Source organism: Triturus cristatus, chromosome 4_2, assembly GCF_964204655.1.
Source record: "Triturus cristatus chromosome 4_2, aTriCri1.1, whole genome shotgun sequence".
NCBI lineage: Eukaryota > Metazoa > Chordata > Amphibia > Caudata > Salamandridae > Triturus > Triturus cristatus.
In genome coordinates this window covers 676,506,874-676,520,630 of record NC_140586.1, presented here as the reverse complement: position 1 = coordinate 676,520,630, position 13,757 = coordinate 676,506,874, and positions in this window count along the sequence as shown.

Below are 13,757 nucleotides of genomic sequence, written 5' to 3'. Positions count from 1 at the left end.
TGGTCCACATTGCAGGCATAAGCAGCAACTGAATAATATGAGAAGGCCAATACCTAGGAAGGATAGAACTCTCCATCCCCAGGCTGATAACACGCTCCAAAACCAACCGGACCAAGTCCAGGTGCCTGGATTCTGGTGTATCTGGCTTACAATCTTATGAAGGCGGGTTATGGCTTTATATACAGATGGCGAATTTTCTGGTATGAATATGCAACAGCTTGATCCGATGACCCTACAAGCTCCGCCCCTATCGGCCAGGATGACGTCAAGGACAAGACGATTTTGAAGCACAACAATCCGCATAGCAGACTGCTCTTCTGTTAAATTGCCTAAGGCGGAAATAGTTTCGTTCACTACTGCTTCAAGGGTTCTAGTCAATCTACGTATCAGCTTACTATTAGTAACGGTACCTATATAAGGAAAGAGACCTTTATTGAAATCTGTGTATTTTTCCCATGCCGTTTCAGTGTAATCGACTATTGGGAGATCTCTCCTTTCTCTATTGTGTACTAAATGAGTATTTCTGTGATAATCAGGAGGAGCTAGGAAAACAGGTGGCAAAAGGAATCCAATGTAGCAGGTACCATCCCAATCTAGAGGCAAACGTACATATGCCGTCTGACCACATATAAAATAGGAATGGCGGGAAGCTCTAAATGTAGACTTGCCTTGATCACTAAATTCTACTACAGTGGTGCATCTACTATGGCCCATATGTATGGAACCATTCTTTCTTATACATAATTCACCTTTTACTGGAAATATTGACATAGCGGGCAAAATTGGAGTAGCTTCGGATTCGACATTTAGGATCATAAGATTAAGCGTAAAATTACCTAATCCATATACTTCATTTTCTAGATCAGTTCCTGTTCTTTTGGGAAGTCCCTCCTTGTTAGGATAGCAGACCTTAAGTAAAACTAAATTCAAATTTCCCCATACCCAGTTATCTTGATAAACTGCAGAATTCGAATCCAGAGAATTAATTAAGCTAAACCATGCTCCACAGGAGCCGTTGTGTGTGAACGGGTATGGAAAAAGAGGTAGAATTCCTTTATAGTTCTGATAGGGAGGGAGTCGGCCACATATCCAACAATTTGTAGCATTGCTAACCTGATGGGAATGATGTAACATACTAATAAAAGTGTTATTGCGCAGCGCAAATCTGTATGACAATTCAAGCGGAGGTAATTCACTAAAAGAATGTTCAGCAGTAACATTGTAAACATGTCTAGAAATAGGATAATATATGTGCAACAATATACTTGCAGTAATTATTAAAAGACTTGAGAAAAACAAAATTAATAACGTCACTATGCAATGACTACGCAGTGATTTACAGTACGCCTGTCGTTTCAACATTTTTCGGGTGCTTTCTCTATTCAGGTCCAAGGGATACATGTCAGAGACAATTCAACCGCTTCACCTTGGAGAGGACTTAAACAATCAAATTGCTCGACTGATTGGGCCTGAGCTTTAATTTATAATATTCGGAGTCACTTTTTTCCACAAAAGGAAGTTTTGAGTCAATGGGTGAAGACACACAAGGTGTGGTATTCACATCTGATTTCAGTCCATGAAATTTCTTGATATGACTTGAATGAATCCATCCTTTTCTGCCTTCGATCTTCACGGCTGTTCTTGTTGTGAGTAACACCAGCTGAGGTGACCTCCACCTAGGTTCCAGCTGAGTCTTTCGATCAAAGTTCCTCACGAGGACCAGGTCTCCCGGAACCACGTCATGGGGTTTCACCTCAGTGTTGTCAGGAAAAGCTGCAGCTACCTGTGAACGACAAGATTGTAGTGCAGACATCAAGGAAGCCAAGTAATCTGTCAGCATGTTACAGTCAATATCAGTTATTTTGCGTGGTATAGGCGTCCCCCACATATTTGGTGGTCTGCCGAAGATCACTTCATACGGGGATAGCCCTGTTCGAGAGTGTGCTACCATTCTTGTGTAAAAGAGTGCAACTGGTAATGCTACTACCCAGTCGACACCTTTCTCTCTGCATATTTTGGATAATCTTATTTTCAGAGTCTGATTATGTCTTTCTACGAGACCTGCTGCTTCGGGGTGTCGGACACAGTGGAATTTCCACTGATAGCCTAACAGAAGTGAAACGTGTTTCATTAATTCGGATGAGAACGGCTGGCCGTTATCTGAGTGAACAACACGTGGTAAACCGTATCGTGGGAAGAATTCTCGGACCAACTGTTTGGCAGTAGTCGGGGCAGTGTAATCTGAAACCGGGTATGCCTCCGTCCAACGGGAAAGAGCACATACAACTACGAGAACATATTTGAATCCTCTACATCGTTCCATCTGGATATAATCCATCTGGAGAACTTCAAAAGGGTGATCAGGAGGCTGAAATCCACCCTGTTCTACGGGAACGCTTTTTCCTGGGTTGAACTGGCAACAGATCAGACAGGTACGAACCTTTTGTTTGGCTGCAGCTCGTAAATGCTTGTTGAACCAAATATGTTGAATGCTGTCTAGCATAGCTTTCTCTCCTAGATGCGCTGGACTATGGATAGTGTTAATAATGACTTGGACCATTGAATCAGGAAGGAACCACACAGACTTTTCCTTCATCAACCATCCTTGATCCGTTTGGATCCCTCCTAACTCAGTCCATTTCTTTATTTCTTCTGGTGTAGCATGTGTCTGTATATCAATTACGTCAAGAGTAGGATCTTTAACCGTCATACAATGTGTTGGCGTCGGGACTATTGTCTTTGTCATGTCGGATGTTTGAGTTTGAGCAGTCTGTTTAGCTGTTCTATCAGCTAAATCATTGCCTTGAGAAATGATATCAGTAACTTTCGTATGTGCTTTGCATTTCATAATCGATATTGCAATGGGTAAATGTATTGCATCTAATAAGGCATGAATGAGGGGTCCGTGCTGAATGTGGGCACCGTGAGAAGTTAAATAACCTCTCTCTCGCCACAGCACGCCGAAGTGATGTACGACTCCGAATGCATAACGTGAATCAGTGTATATGTTGACTTTTTTATTTGTGGCTTGAATACAGGCTTGTGTCAGAGCGACGAGCTCTGCTGCTTGAGCGGACAAGGTATTTATGCAATTTGTTTCAATGATTTCAGTATCTGTTGTGACTGCGTAAGCGGCCACTAACTCTCCTGTACTTGTTCTCATACATGAACCATCTACATACAACGTCAGGTCTGGGTCTGACAATGGGACATCTGTCAAGTCTTGTCTGGGTTTCGTCGTGATTGTAATAACATCAATACAGTCATGGGCTAGTGGGTCTGTTCCATTTACAGGTAAAAGTGTGGCAGGATTCAATGTGTTACAACGTCTGATTTCTATATGTGGCTGAAACAGTGTTAGTTCATACCCTGTAAGTCTTGCTATAGTCAAATGTTGTGTTTGCGTTCGATTCACAAGAACCTCCACTGCATGTGGTACTTGTACTGTCAATGGATGTCCTAACACTATGGCATCGCTTTGTCTGATTGCTAAAGCTGTCGCTGCCACTGATTTCAGACACGCAGGCAGAGCCTGAGCTACGGGATCTAATGTACTAGAAAAATAAGCACATGGTTTGTGTGCTCCTGCTTGTTCCTGTGTGAGTACTGACAAGGCAGTACCTTCGCGTTCTGTAATAAAGAGTGTAAACTGTTTACTGTAACATGGTGTTGCTAAAACAGGTGCTTGGCATAGAGCTTTCTTTAAGCTTTCAAAAGCTTGTGTATGTTCCTGAGTCCAAGGGAGAACAGTCGATGTGGCTGCCTCCTGTGTTGTCAACTGAATGAGTGGTTTTGCTAGAAATGCATACTGAGGGATCCACTGTCTACAATATGAAGTGAGGCCTATGAAAGCCCGCACCTCCTTTTGTGTCTTGGGTATTGGCATGTTAGCTATTAACTGAATGCGGTCTGGTGTAAGCTGCCTTCCCTCCTTGGACAGCGAGTGACCAAGGTAAATAACTCGCTGGACACAGAATTGCAGCTTAGAAGGGGACACCTTGTGCCCCTTTTCGGCTAGAAATTGTAAAACTGTCAGTGATGCTTTTTCACATTCAGGTTCGCTTCGGGCGGTGATCAGCAGATCATCGACATATTGAAGTAAGGCAGTGTTAACTGGCATGTGGATACTGTCGAGTTCTCGTTTCAGTGCTTGGCTATAGATGCTGGGGCTTTCTGTAAATCCTTGAGGTGCGCGTGAGAATTTGAAGCTACGTCCATTTAAACTAAATCCGAACAAATATTGGCTTTCCGGATCTATTGGGACGCTGAAAAAGGCATTTTTGAGATCAATTACAGTAAAGAATGTTGCTTCGGAATCAATAGCTGTCAGTAATGATGAGATATCGGGGACCACAGGGAATTGTGGCACAATACACTTATTTAATTCGCGCAGATCAATAACCAATCGATATACTGGCGGGGCCTTCGGATCTGTTCGTTTGAGAATCGGAATTATCGGTGAATTACATACATTGGAGTCTGTTTCTACAACCACTCCTTGGGCAATGAGTTCGTCAATGATTTGCAGTAAAGCCACTACAGCATCTGGTGGTAACTTGTATTGTCGCATTCGTGGTAGTACCACTCCTGCCTTTAGTGTGACTCGATATGGTGTAATATTCATACAACCAACATCAGTAGGGCCTTGTGCCCATAGATGTGTAGGTAAAGTCTGCAATCGGGGATCCATGTCTCTAGACACATAATGACCTTTAAAATCACGTAAAAACAATCTTACTCCTTCCGGAGAACAACATATTATAGCTCCTAGAGCCTTCAGTGTTTTTATTCCTAACAGGTTTTCTGGACATGATTTAGTAAGCAATAAATCTGTAGTTCGGGTCAAAGGTCCTATCGTAAGTGGAAGAGGTTGTGACACTTCATTAACAATAGGTTTTCCTGAAAAACCAAGGGAAATATTCTGTGAGCCTGAGAGGGGTGCCCCTGGAACTTCACTACGTTTTATCGTTGTTCGACTTGCCCCTGTATCGAGTAAAAATTTCCTGTCTTGGCCTAATAATTCACTATGTACATAAGGTCCTTCTTGATCTACAGGGATCTCGATAAGGGGTAAGTCAACTTCCCTCTCTAGGCTGTTTCATGCATATCGTTGATAATCAGGATAGTCATACTGTGCGGTCTGGTACAGTTGTCGTGTCGTGGTTTGCGTGGCAGCAACAGGCAGCGCTGGTGCAGCCGGCACAAACTGTATAGTCTGTTGTGGAGCTGGCATGGACTGTGCATGCTGCAAGGCTCCTTGTTCATTCTGATCCTGTCTAAGTGGCCGTGGTCTTTCTTTTGTAATGCCCGTGGCGATATTACGCTTCAGGACTGGACAATCGTGTACATGATGACCTAGTTGTTTACAATAGTTGCATGTCCCTTTTACAGGTCCTGCTGAATCGCCAGAATGTGTCGTACCCTTTTTATGTCCTTCAACTGGAACTGTCTGGGAGACTAGCATTTTCATTTTCGTGTCTTTCATGCGTCTTTGTTCATGATCTTGTTCCTCTCTAATTCTATTGTGATGATACTGTAACATTTGTAACATTTGTGATGGAGTGTTACCTTGCCAGGTACTCTCGAATTTTAATACTCTGTTCTTCACTTGGGGCAAGGAATTTTCAACTAATTTTGTCACAAACAGATGTGGGTATGATTCGCTACTTGCTTTTATACCACTATTTATACCAAAACATTTTTCAAATCGTGCATAGAAATCACTAGTGTCTTCATCTTGCTTTTGTTTACAGGCTGAAATTGCACCCCAGTCTTCCTTTTTCGTGGTTAATAAACGTGGCAGTACCTGTACTAGTAGACCTGGTAGTGCTTTAGTTTTGTCCCCAAGCCCCGAACCTGGACCTCGGGCCTTTTCTTCTGCTTCTAATGCTGTCCAATCTATCTTTTGGTCTCCTACCTCCCACTCTTTCTCCTTGAGTTTTTCATAAATGCCAGCAGGCATCAATACCTTTAATATTGTCATAATGTCGGGATAGGTATACTCTCCCATGAGTAACATGTCTTTAATTTCTCGGTGGAAACCCGCTGGGTCTTTGTCATGACTGGGTACCACTTTCTTCATTTCCAACAATTCTATTTTCGATATGGGCGTATATACATATACACGTTTAAACTCATTGTCCTCGCCCTTTATTGGGTGCACTTCTCGTAAGGGATTCTGTCTGTCCATGTAATACGTGGTTCTTTCCTTGATGGGCAGTGAGACATGTTCTGGGCATATAAAAAGAATGTACTGCTTTCTTGATTCTAGTATTTCTTTAATTAGCTTAGTACCTGAACCTCTCCATCTATTCGTGAGTAATTCGGTCAATATATCAGGTAAGGGACCAGGATCTGAATGTTGGCTTTTATATAGTATAAGAAGTTGTTGAATCATATAAATCCCAGCTAAACGCTGTTCATCTGGGGTGAGATTCAAAAATGTGTGTGCTACTGTATCATCACTATACTTCCCGGGACTGTCAACCCAATGGACAGCTGACCTGGCTAATTCTTGTTCATTCATAGAATCGAGAAAATGATAACCCCTTCGTTCTCGGAGTAATTTATCTGCTGCTTGGAATGAATACTCGTTAGACCTTATATTTATTATTGGTGTTTGAAAATTCCTGTTATTTTCTAGACATATCGGACGTATCGGATCAGTAAGACATCTAGTACTATTACAAGATCTTCCTCTACCTACATAGGCTATAGTTTCTGACTGTCCTGTGGGCAGTCCTGATGCTTCTTCCTCGCTTTGTTCGAACTGGTCTACCGCTAATCTTTCTTCGTGTAGGCGTTCTATTTCTTTACGGATCTTTCGGCACATGGCTATTATACAGTTTTGCTTATCATGTCTCCCTTCTGATATATTCTGGCTCCATCTGGTAAGAATCTGCATTGCTTCCGGGTCTACCCCCGGTCGGTCTTGATTTCTGATCACACAATTTATGAGGAAACGCAACAGTTCCCCCTGTATTTCCACTTTCTGGTATTCCATAGCTCTGTTAATACATTCAGAATCTCGCCCAGTTTGGACAAAATGGTATATATTATCTAGATGTGCAGTCATTCCTGGTAATTTCCCTAAATACACTGCGGCTCGTCTGATACGTAATGATGCTAGGGTCATTTCGTCCTCTTTTCCGGGCACAGGGTCATATCTACAATCTATAAGAAGTTCCTTAAGCGTACGGGCATTTATGAGTTTGGGGGTACGTGAATGTGCTGACTCTTGAAAAGTAAGTTTATTTATTCTAGGTGGCGTGTAAAAGATATTGGTAGCACCTCCGGTAGCCCCGTCTGGGGTATCGGATGTGAAAGGATTCGTTGAACGTGATACAGCAACTATAGGCGTGGATACAGCTATAGAAGTAGCTGTAGGAACAGATGCAGAAACAGATGTGCTTGCCGGAACTTGTGTCAGAACTTGTTGCTGTAGGGATACGGGTACTGGATCTTGGCGTTGAACCTCCCTGGCAGGCGGTCTATGTGGGGCGGGATTAGCATACTCGGGAGCTGCGTCATCTAAATATGAGGAAAGAAAAACATCTTCTGCGGTTCTAGGATGCCCCTTAGGATGTATCTTTATTGGAAATAATGGGGTTGGCAAGTCTTTTGGTATCCCTGGAGTAGCCTTAGGTAATCCTTCGGCCAGAAGGGGATACATACCATTCATAAGGGCATTTCTTTGTCTGTCTACTTGTTCTGATTTCAATCGTGCACCTTCTTCAATTAATAGATTTTCTCGGACTTCATTGGAATTCTCTTTACTCTTCTCTTCCTGTCTACGTGCTTTTTCTGTACGTCTATATGACTCTTTACGCCATAATTCAATGGCGTCTTTCTGTGATTGTCTAGCTTTCTTTTTCCATAATTCTTCCTCTACTTTCACGATGCACTCTGCATCCCAGGTCCCCGCTACGGGCCACCTCTGACTTTCTGGTAATTCCTTAGTGTAGTCTACCCATAAATCAAGAAATAATATAGCGTCTAAGCCGTGTTTATGATACATGAAGTACCCTGTAGTGTCCCTAGGAGGGATAGGAACAGCTTCTTCGAGTACCCCTTTTCTAGTTGTGATCTGTCTTAATTTCGAAAAGAGCGGCATATTGAGAACTGATCTGATACTTGATCTTGAACAAACTTAATACAGTAATCACAATAATGAACAGTCATTCATACCACAATATGCAGAACGTACTAAAAAACATTTAACATTTAACATTTAACTGAGCAACAATAATGATGACGATCTAAAGAAAACTTAATCACTAAACATAATACTCGACTTGAACTGAATTATTCTGAATGTATATACTTGATATACTAGATATACTGCTAAACAGTACAGATACACTGCTGAAACAGTGCAGACCGGGTTTGTGTACCCAAACCCGTCTGGACCGGCACAACTTATGTGCACGCCAGAACGCCTCCCCAGTAATGGTACTCACCGGGTAGCTCGGAAACGGAAGGCCTCAGAAACTTGACTGAACTTGAACCGGACTGGACTCGACTCGAACGCTTCGGACACTGGACTCGACTTGGGACTTCGGAAACTGGTGGGCCTCTGTATACCTCGGATCTTGCTCTCCCAGCTAGGCTCTGGTCGGGATACTTCGCACTTCTCACCGCCTCGTCTGGGTGTTGATCGCAGCCTCAGTCGCCCCCGCTTGACCGGAGGGAGATACAGGAAATCCTGCTGGTACGCGTTATTGTCCGTCCAGCTGTGGCAGGAGACCGGGCCTGCAACGCACCGCCGGCGCGTGAGATGAGAAAGTGTCCCTGTTCGGGCGCCATTCTTGTGGTAAATAATTTAATTACCGGGACTTAATTTGATACAGAAACATAATAAAAATAGCTCAGTAAATAAGAGGCAGAATCCGTGGTATTAGAGGTTCTAAATGGGCTTTATTCCAATGGTCGATTATAATCGGTTGCTCCAGGTTCCATCACCACGAAGGTTCAGGAAGTGAAGTACATACGTTATTGACAATCAATTACTTTTATACAATAGGCATTACAGTGAGGCCAATACAAGAGGCGTAACAATTGATAGTGGTGATAATATATTCATACGTAGCAAAAATAGGCGTAACTGGGAGTGATGAAAGAACGTCATCAGATGTGATGTCATAAGAGGGTGGTTACATGAAAGAATTTCGCAATGTCAGCAGAAATACTTGGCAGATATGCGCGCGCAGCAGTATGACGTGTGATTGACGTGCAACTAGTGGGTGAAGGGGACTTGACATTTAGCTCTACATGTGGCGACAGAAGTCTGGAGGGTCAAGTCAACCTAATCCCAAATCATATCTAACATCCTATGTTTAAAGAACTATGTTATCCAAAAGAGAGGTCTCTTAGAGTAGAATCTTATTCTATACTGACTATACTGACTGTTAGTGCGTGTACAAGCGTCTAAGTGTCTACACTAGATGCGAGGGCGGAATCTTCCATAGTAACAGGGCTATGAATTACTTGTATGAAGACAGAGAAGTCGGGCCTTTGCTTGGTAGCTGGAAGAATGTTTACTTAAGCTACTAGACAGGAATGCATTGGGCAGGGAGCGGAGCAGATAATTTCCGAAGGTGAAATACAGTTCTTGGCAGGCAGCAAGCTGATGTCAGGCTTCATGAGCCGCGCAGAGAATGAGACAAAGTTCATGGTCACAGATGCAGGCTCGGACTGGAGCTTTCAGAGGCAGAAGGCAGGAAAAGCTTGATGACAGAATCAGGGCCTACTTGCCTGGACTGTAAAAATGGCATAAGTGAACCATATAAAGGCGGTGGCCTTTCGTACTTAGGAATGGAATATCCGGCCCATTCATGGCGGATCAACAGAGGACATGTTAACGGTGGACGCACATGTATTTGCGTCTTCATAACTGGAACTGGAGGGAACATACATGTACTTGTAACATGCACATAGAACCGTTGGGGTCCAAGATAGGGGACATAACTGACCAGAAAAATCCATATTTCCACATGTCTCTAAAATGGCTGCTAAACACGGGATTCTGCATTGCGCATGCGTCTACTGCATCTACGTAGTATGACGAACTATTGCTCGGAGGGAAATCTTTGCAGCTGCGCAGTTGCTTTTAAAATGGTCGCTTGAAATCCATATGATAATGTGCATGCTTTGCTGAAACTAAACCATGTAAGTTTACTAAAATGCTAATGCGAAAGATTAATACAAGTAAATGGGAGTAGAGTAGAGATAGGTGGTATACAGTGAAACCATTTATTTTTTATTGTAATATTCTTTTCTTTGACCTCTCTATTAGTTTGTATTTGGGCCTCCAAGAGGGACTTAAGCTTGTGTATCATGTGACTAGTTCACATGCCCAGTAACGACAAACCAGGAACCGCGATGCAAAGCCTTGAATGCCATCCAAAAGAAAACAGCAACATGTCTTGGGAACAAGCATGATGTCCTGTGAACAGGAACCAAATTTGCTTACAATGTATTAACTAAGATGTGAATACGGGTGGGAAATAAAGCTTGTGAAAGTAAATTAAGGGGTGGGAACATGAAACAATGAGCTTTAAAAAAATATTAAAACTTAGCATGGTGTGATAATCATCCCCCTTCGCTTGTCCAATCAGAATTAAGCGTTTCATGAACTTGAAACATGTAGGGGTGGTGGTTACCATAAGAAAAGTATAATTGAGGTAGTTTAGTTAGTTAGAAACCGCTCATGCTGCAGAGATGCTGAGAGACTGAGATGCTGTCCGAGAATTGAGTAGATGCTGAAGAAGAACCAAATCACAGAACTTAGAACCAAAGCTAAATTAAAAGAACATCGCAGAAAAATCAAGGCGGGAAGTAGGAAAAGAGTTAGAAGAACATCGCGGAAGAATCGAGGAGGAAGAGAGTATCAGAGAGGGGTGCGACGCAGGCATCGGATCTAGAAGAGGTCACCTATCCTGTCCTGGATCCTGTCCTGAATCATTTGGTCTCCTGACCTGTCCCAGGGGACCCAGTCCTGCTCCTAGGCCAAGGGGTTGGTTCCCACACCATTCTAGGTAAATGTAATTCTGTGTAGTATGTCATTGTACCGCACTCTCTGTTTTTCTCCTTTTTTCAGGTACTGTCATTATTATAACTTAATCTGAATTCTCTGACTTAGATTGATTTTCCTTCCTTAAGAAAACGGTGTTCAAACTGCACTTTGCATCCTTTGGTTCACATGAAACTTACTATATAAACATTTAAAACTCTCTTGAGGCAGTGGTCATTTAAAGTATATATTTAGATGGTATTACACCTATACTGGTAACAACTAGATCCATTGATCAGAGGAAATTATATACGGATGAAGAGTTGGTAAGAATTGGTAAGATAAATTAACTTGCAGGTATCATCAAACTAAATTGACCCGAGCAAAGCTTACTAGCATTTGCATGAATGTTTATGGGCCCAGGTGAGTATGTGGATTGTGTCTATCTCTTGCTGGTAACCGCTCCGCACGATCAGTTTTTCTGGTAGCAGAGAGGATGGTTAGTTTTAGTTAAGTTAGGTGTATATATTGAGATCTGAATCTAATGTATTAACACACCCGTTTTTGTATCTTGTTCTATGTTGTCTGGAAATTCCCGGGAATAGTGAATAGCGAGTGGTAACTGGAAGCCACACTGCAGTGAGGTTACTCGTTTGCTTAAGGTAGCACTGAAAAGCTATGCAGGGCTGACAGGGTTAAGTTAGGGATTAATTTGTGTAAAAGTGAGAGTGATTGACAGCAAAGAGTTCGCTGGTGATACTTTGGTCTTATATCACCTAGAATGGGTAATTCCGAAGGAGTAGCAGGTTCATCAATATTTGAGTGAAGAGTAAGTGGAAGGTTTTAATCATAGTGTGTGAAGAGTAAGCGGAAAAGTTTTACTCGCGGTAAATGTAAACTGATTTTCAGATTTTTAGCAGAAGCAAACAGAGTAGCAAATGTTTTATGTTGTCAATTTAATAAATTTTTATGAAAATTATAAGAATTTGTGTTACCTTGTAAAGGAGGGGTCAGTTGCGAGTGCTGCACTGATGTCACAGAGGGTCGCGCTGGGATTGGCTGGAACAGCGGGCGTGTGACTGACGCAAAATTTGTAAAGGCGGGGTCAGTAGTAAGGAGTGATATTGAATTCCCAGAAAAGTCGCGCTAGCATTGGCTAAACACATAGCGTGAGACAGAACTTGATTGGTCCGAAGAATAGAAGCTGTGCTGGTATTGGTCAATTATTAAAATTATTAAAGGAAAAGCGAACATTTGATTAGTCTGAAAATAGAAGCCATAATAATAATTGATAGTGGGTTTTGCATGTGGAAACACGATCCAACTTTAAGAGGGAATCGCCCAAACAGAAGGTATTTAGGATTTGCTAGAGACCAATATATGAAAGGATCGACAACAAAAATGTACGGAGAAAAGAGGAAGATGACATTTATGCAGAAAATTAAAAATTATTTTAAAAAGGATAAACCCCTTAACACTAGAGATGGAATTCTTATTCTTCCCCCGAAAACGCCCGCATCATACATGATGATGGAAATAGGCTATCATACCTGTGTATGGTAAGAAAATTGGATACATTATACAAAAAGTGATGGAGTGCTAGCTTTTCCAGAACATGGCACGTTTAATGGACGAATTTTACATAATCTAATATTGAGAATGAGTGAATTAGAGCCCAAACCTAGATTAACTCAGTATGAGGCATTAGAAGAATGGGAAACTGAAGCATTTTAGCGCGATAGATCTGGATGTAGCAGAAACTTTAATGGATTTTATCCCAGACTAAAGCGTGAGACTCGAGATAGTCAGATGAAACAATGGAGACAATCGATGGTAGCGGAAGGATTATATCCTGTACTGATGCCAGAGGAGCAGTCAGGTGACAAGTGCACAGAGAAAACAAAACATCTAACGATGACAGGTAGTGGAGAATAAGAAGATGATTTTATGGAGGCTATTTTAAGGAAAAACTCTCCGCCATATCATGATGAAACCAGTAGGACTATTCCTAGTGCCCCAGGTTTGGGAATACCATTGGTTCCACAAGTTATACATGATCCAATGAATGGAAGGGCACTTCAGGAAAAAGAAAGAGAGGCAATGAATAAGAACAGACAAGAATTGATACAGAAAATAACCCAATTGAATACCCATCCCGAAGCATTAACCATCCCAGTGACTATAGGTCTGGGTGTTCCACTGTACGGGGATAAAGTGATCGGCCCCAAACCTCCAGTAATGTCCACACTTATAATTGAACAAAGTAAGGAGAAAATAATAGTTGATGACCAAGGCAGTGAATGTGAGTCAGTGATATCATTAATGGATTTACCAATAAGAAGACAGATAAATGAAACTCCAAGAAGAATTACACCTAGTAGTTCAAGGGAAGTACACATAGAGACTTCCACAGGAGTAAAAAATGCCACAATAGTATCATCAGAAGAAGTAGAAAGGTGGGCACAGGGAATAGACAAGCCAAAACCGTCACTGAAAATGTCAGATATTTACAAACTAAAAGTAGAATTGGAAGAAATGATAGCTGGAAATCTGGGATTAGAGAGACTAAATACTTACAGCGAAGAATAATTACTGTTCATTTGTAGGAGGATCACCAGAAATACAAAAGTATTCCATGAGAAATTAACAGATTTAGCCCATGAAATGGGAATCGAAATAGGGAAATCCAAGGTATTTCAGAAACCATACAGAGCAGAATTCAGTGATAAAGACTTAGAAAATATGA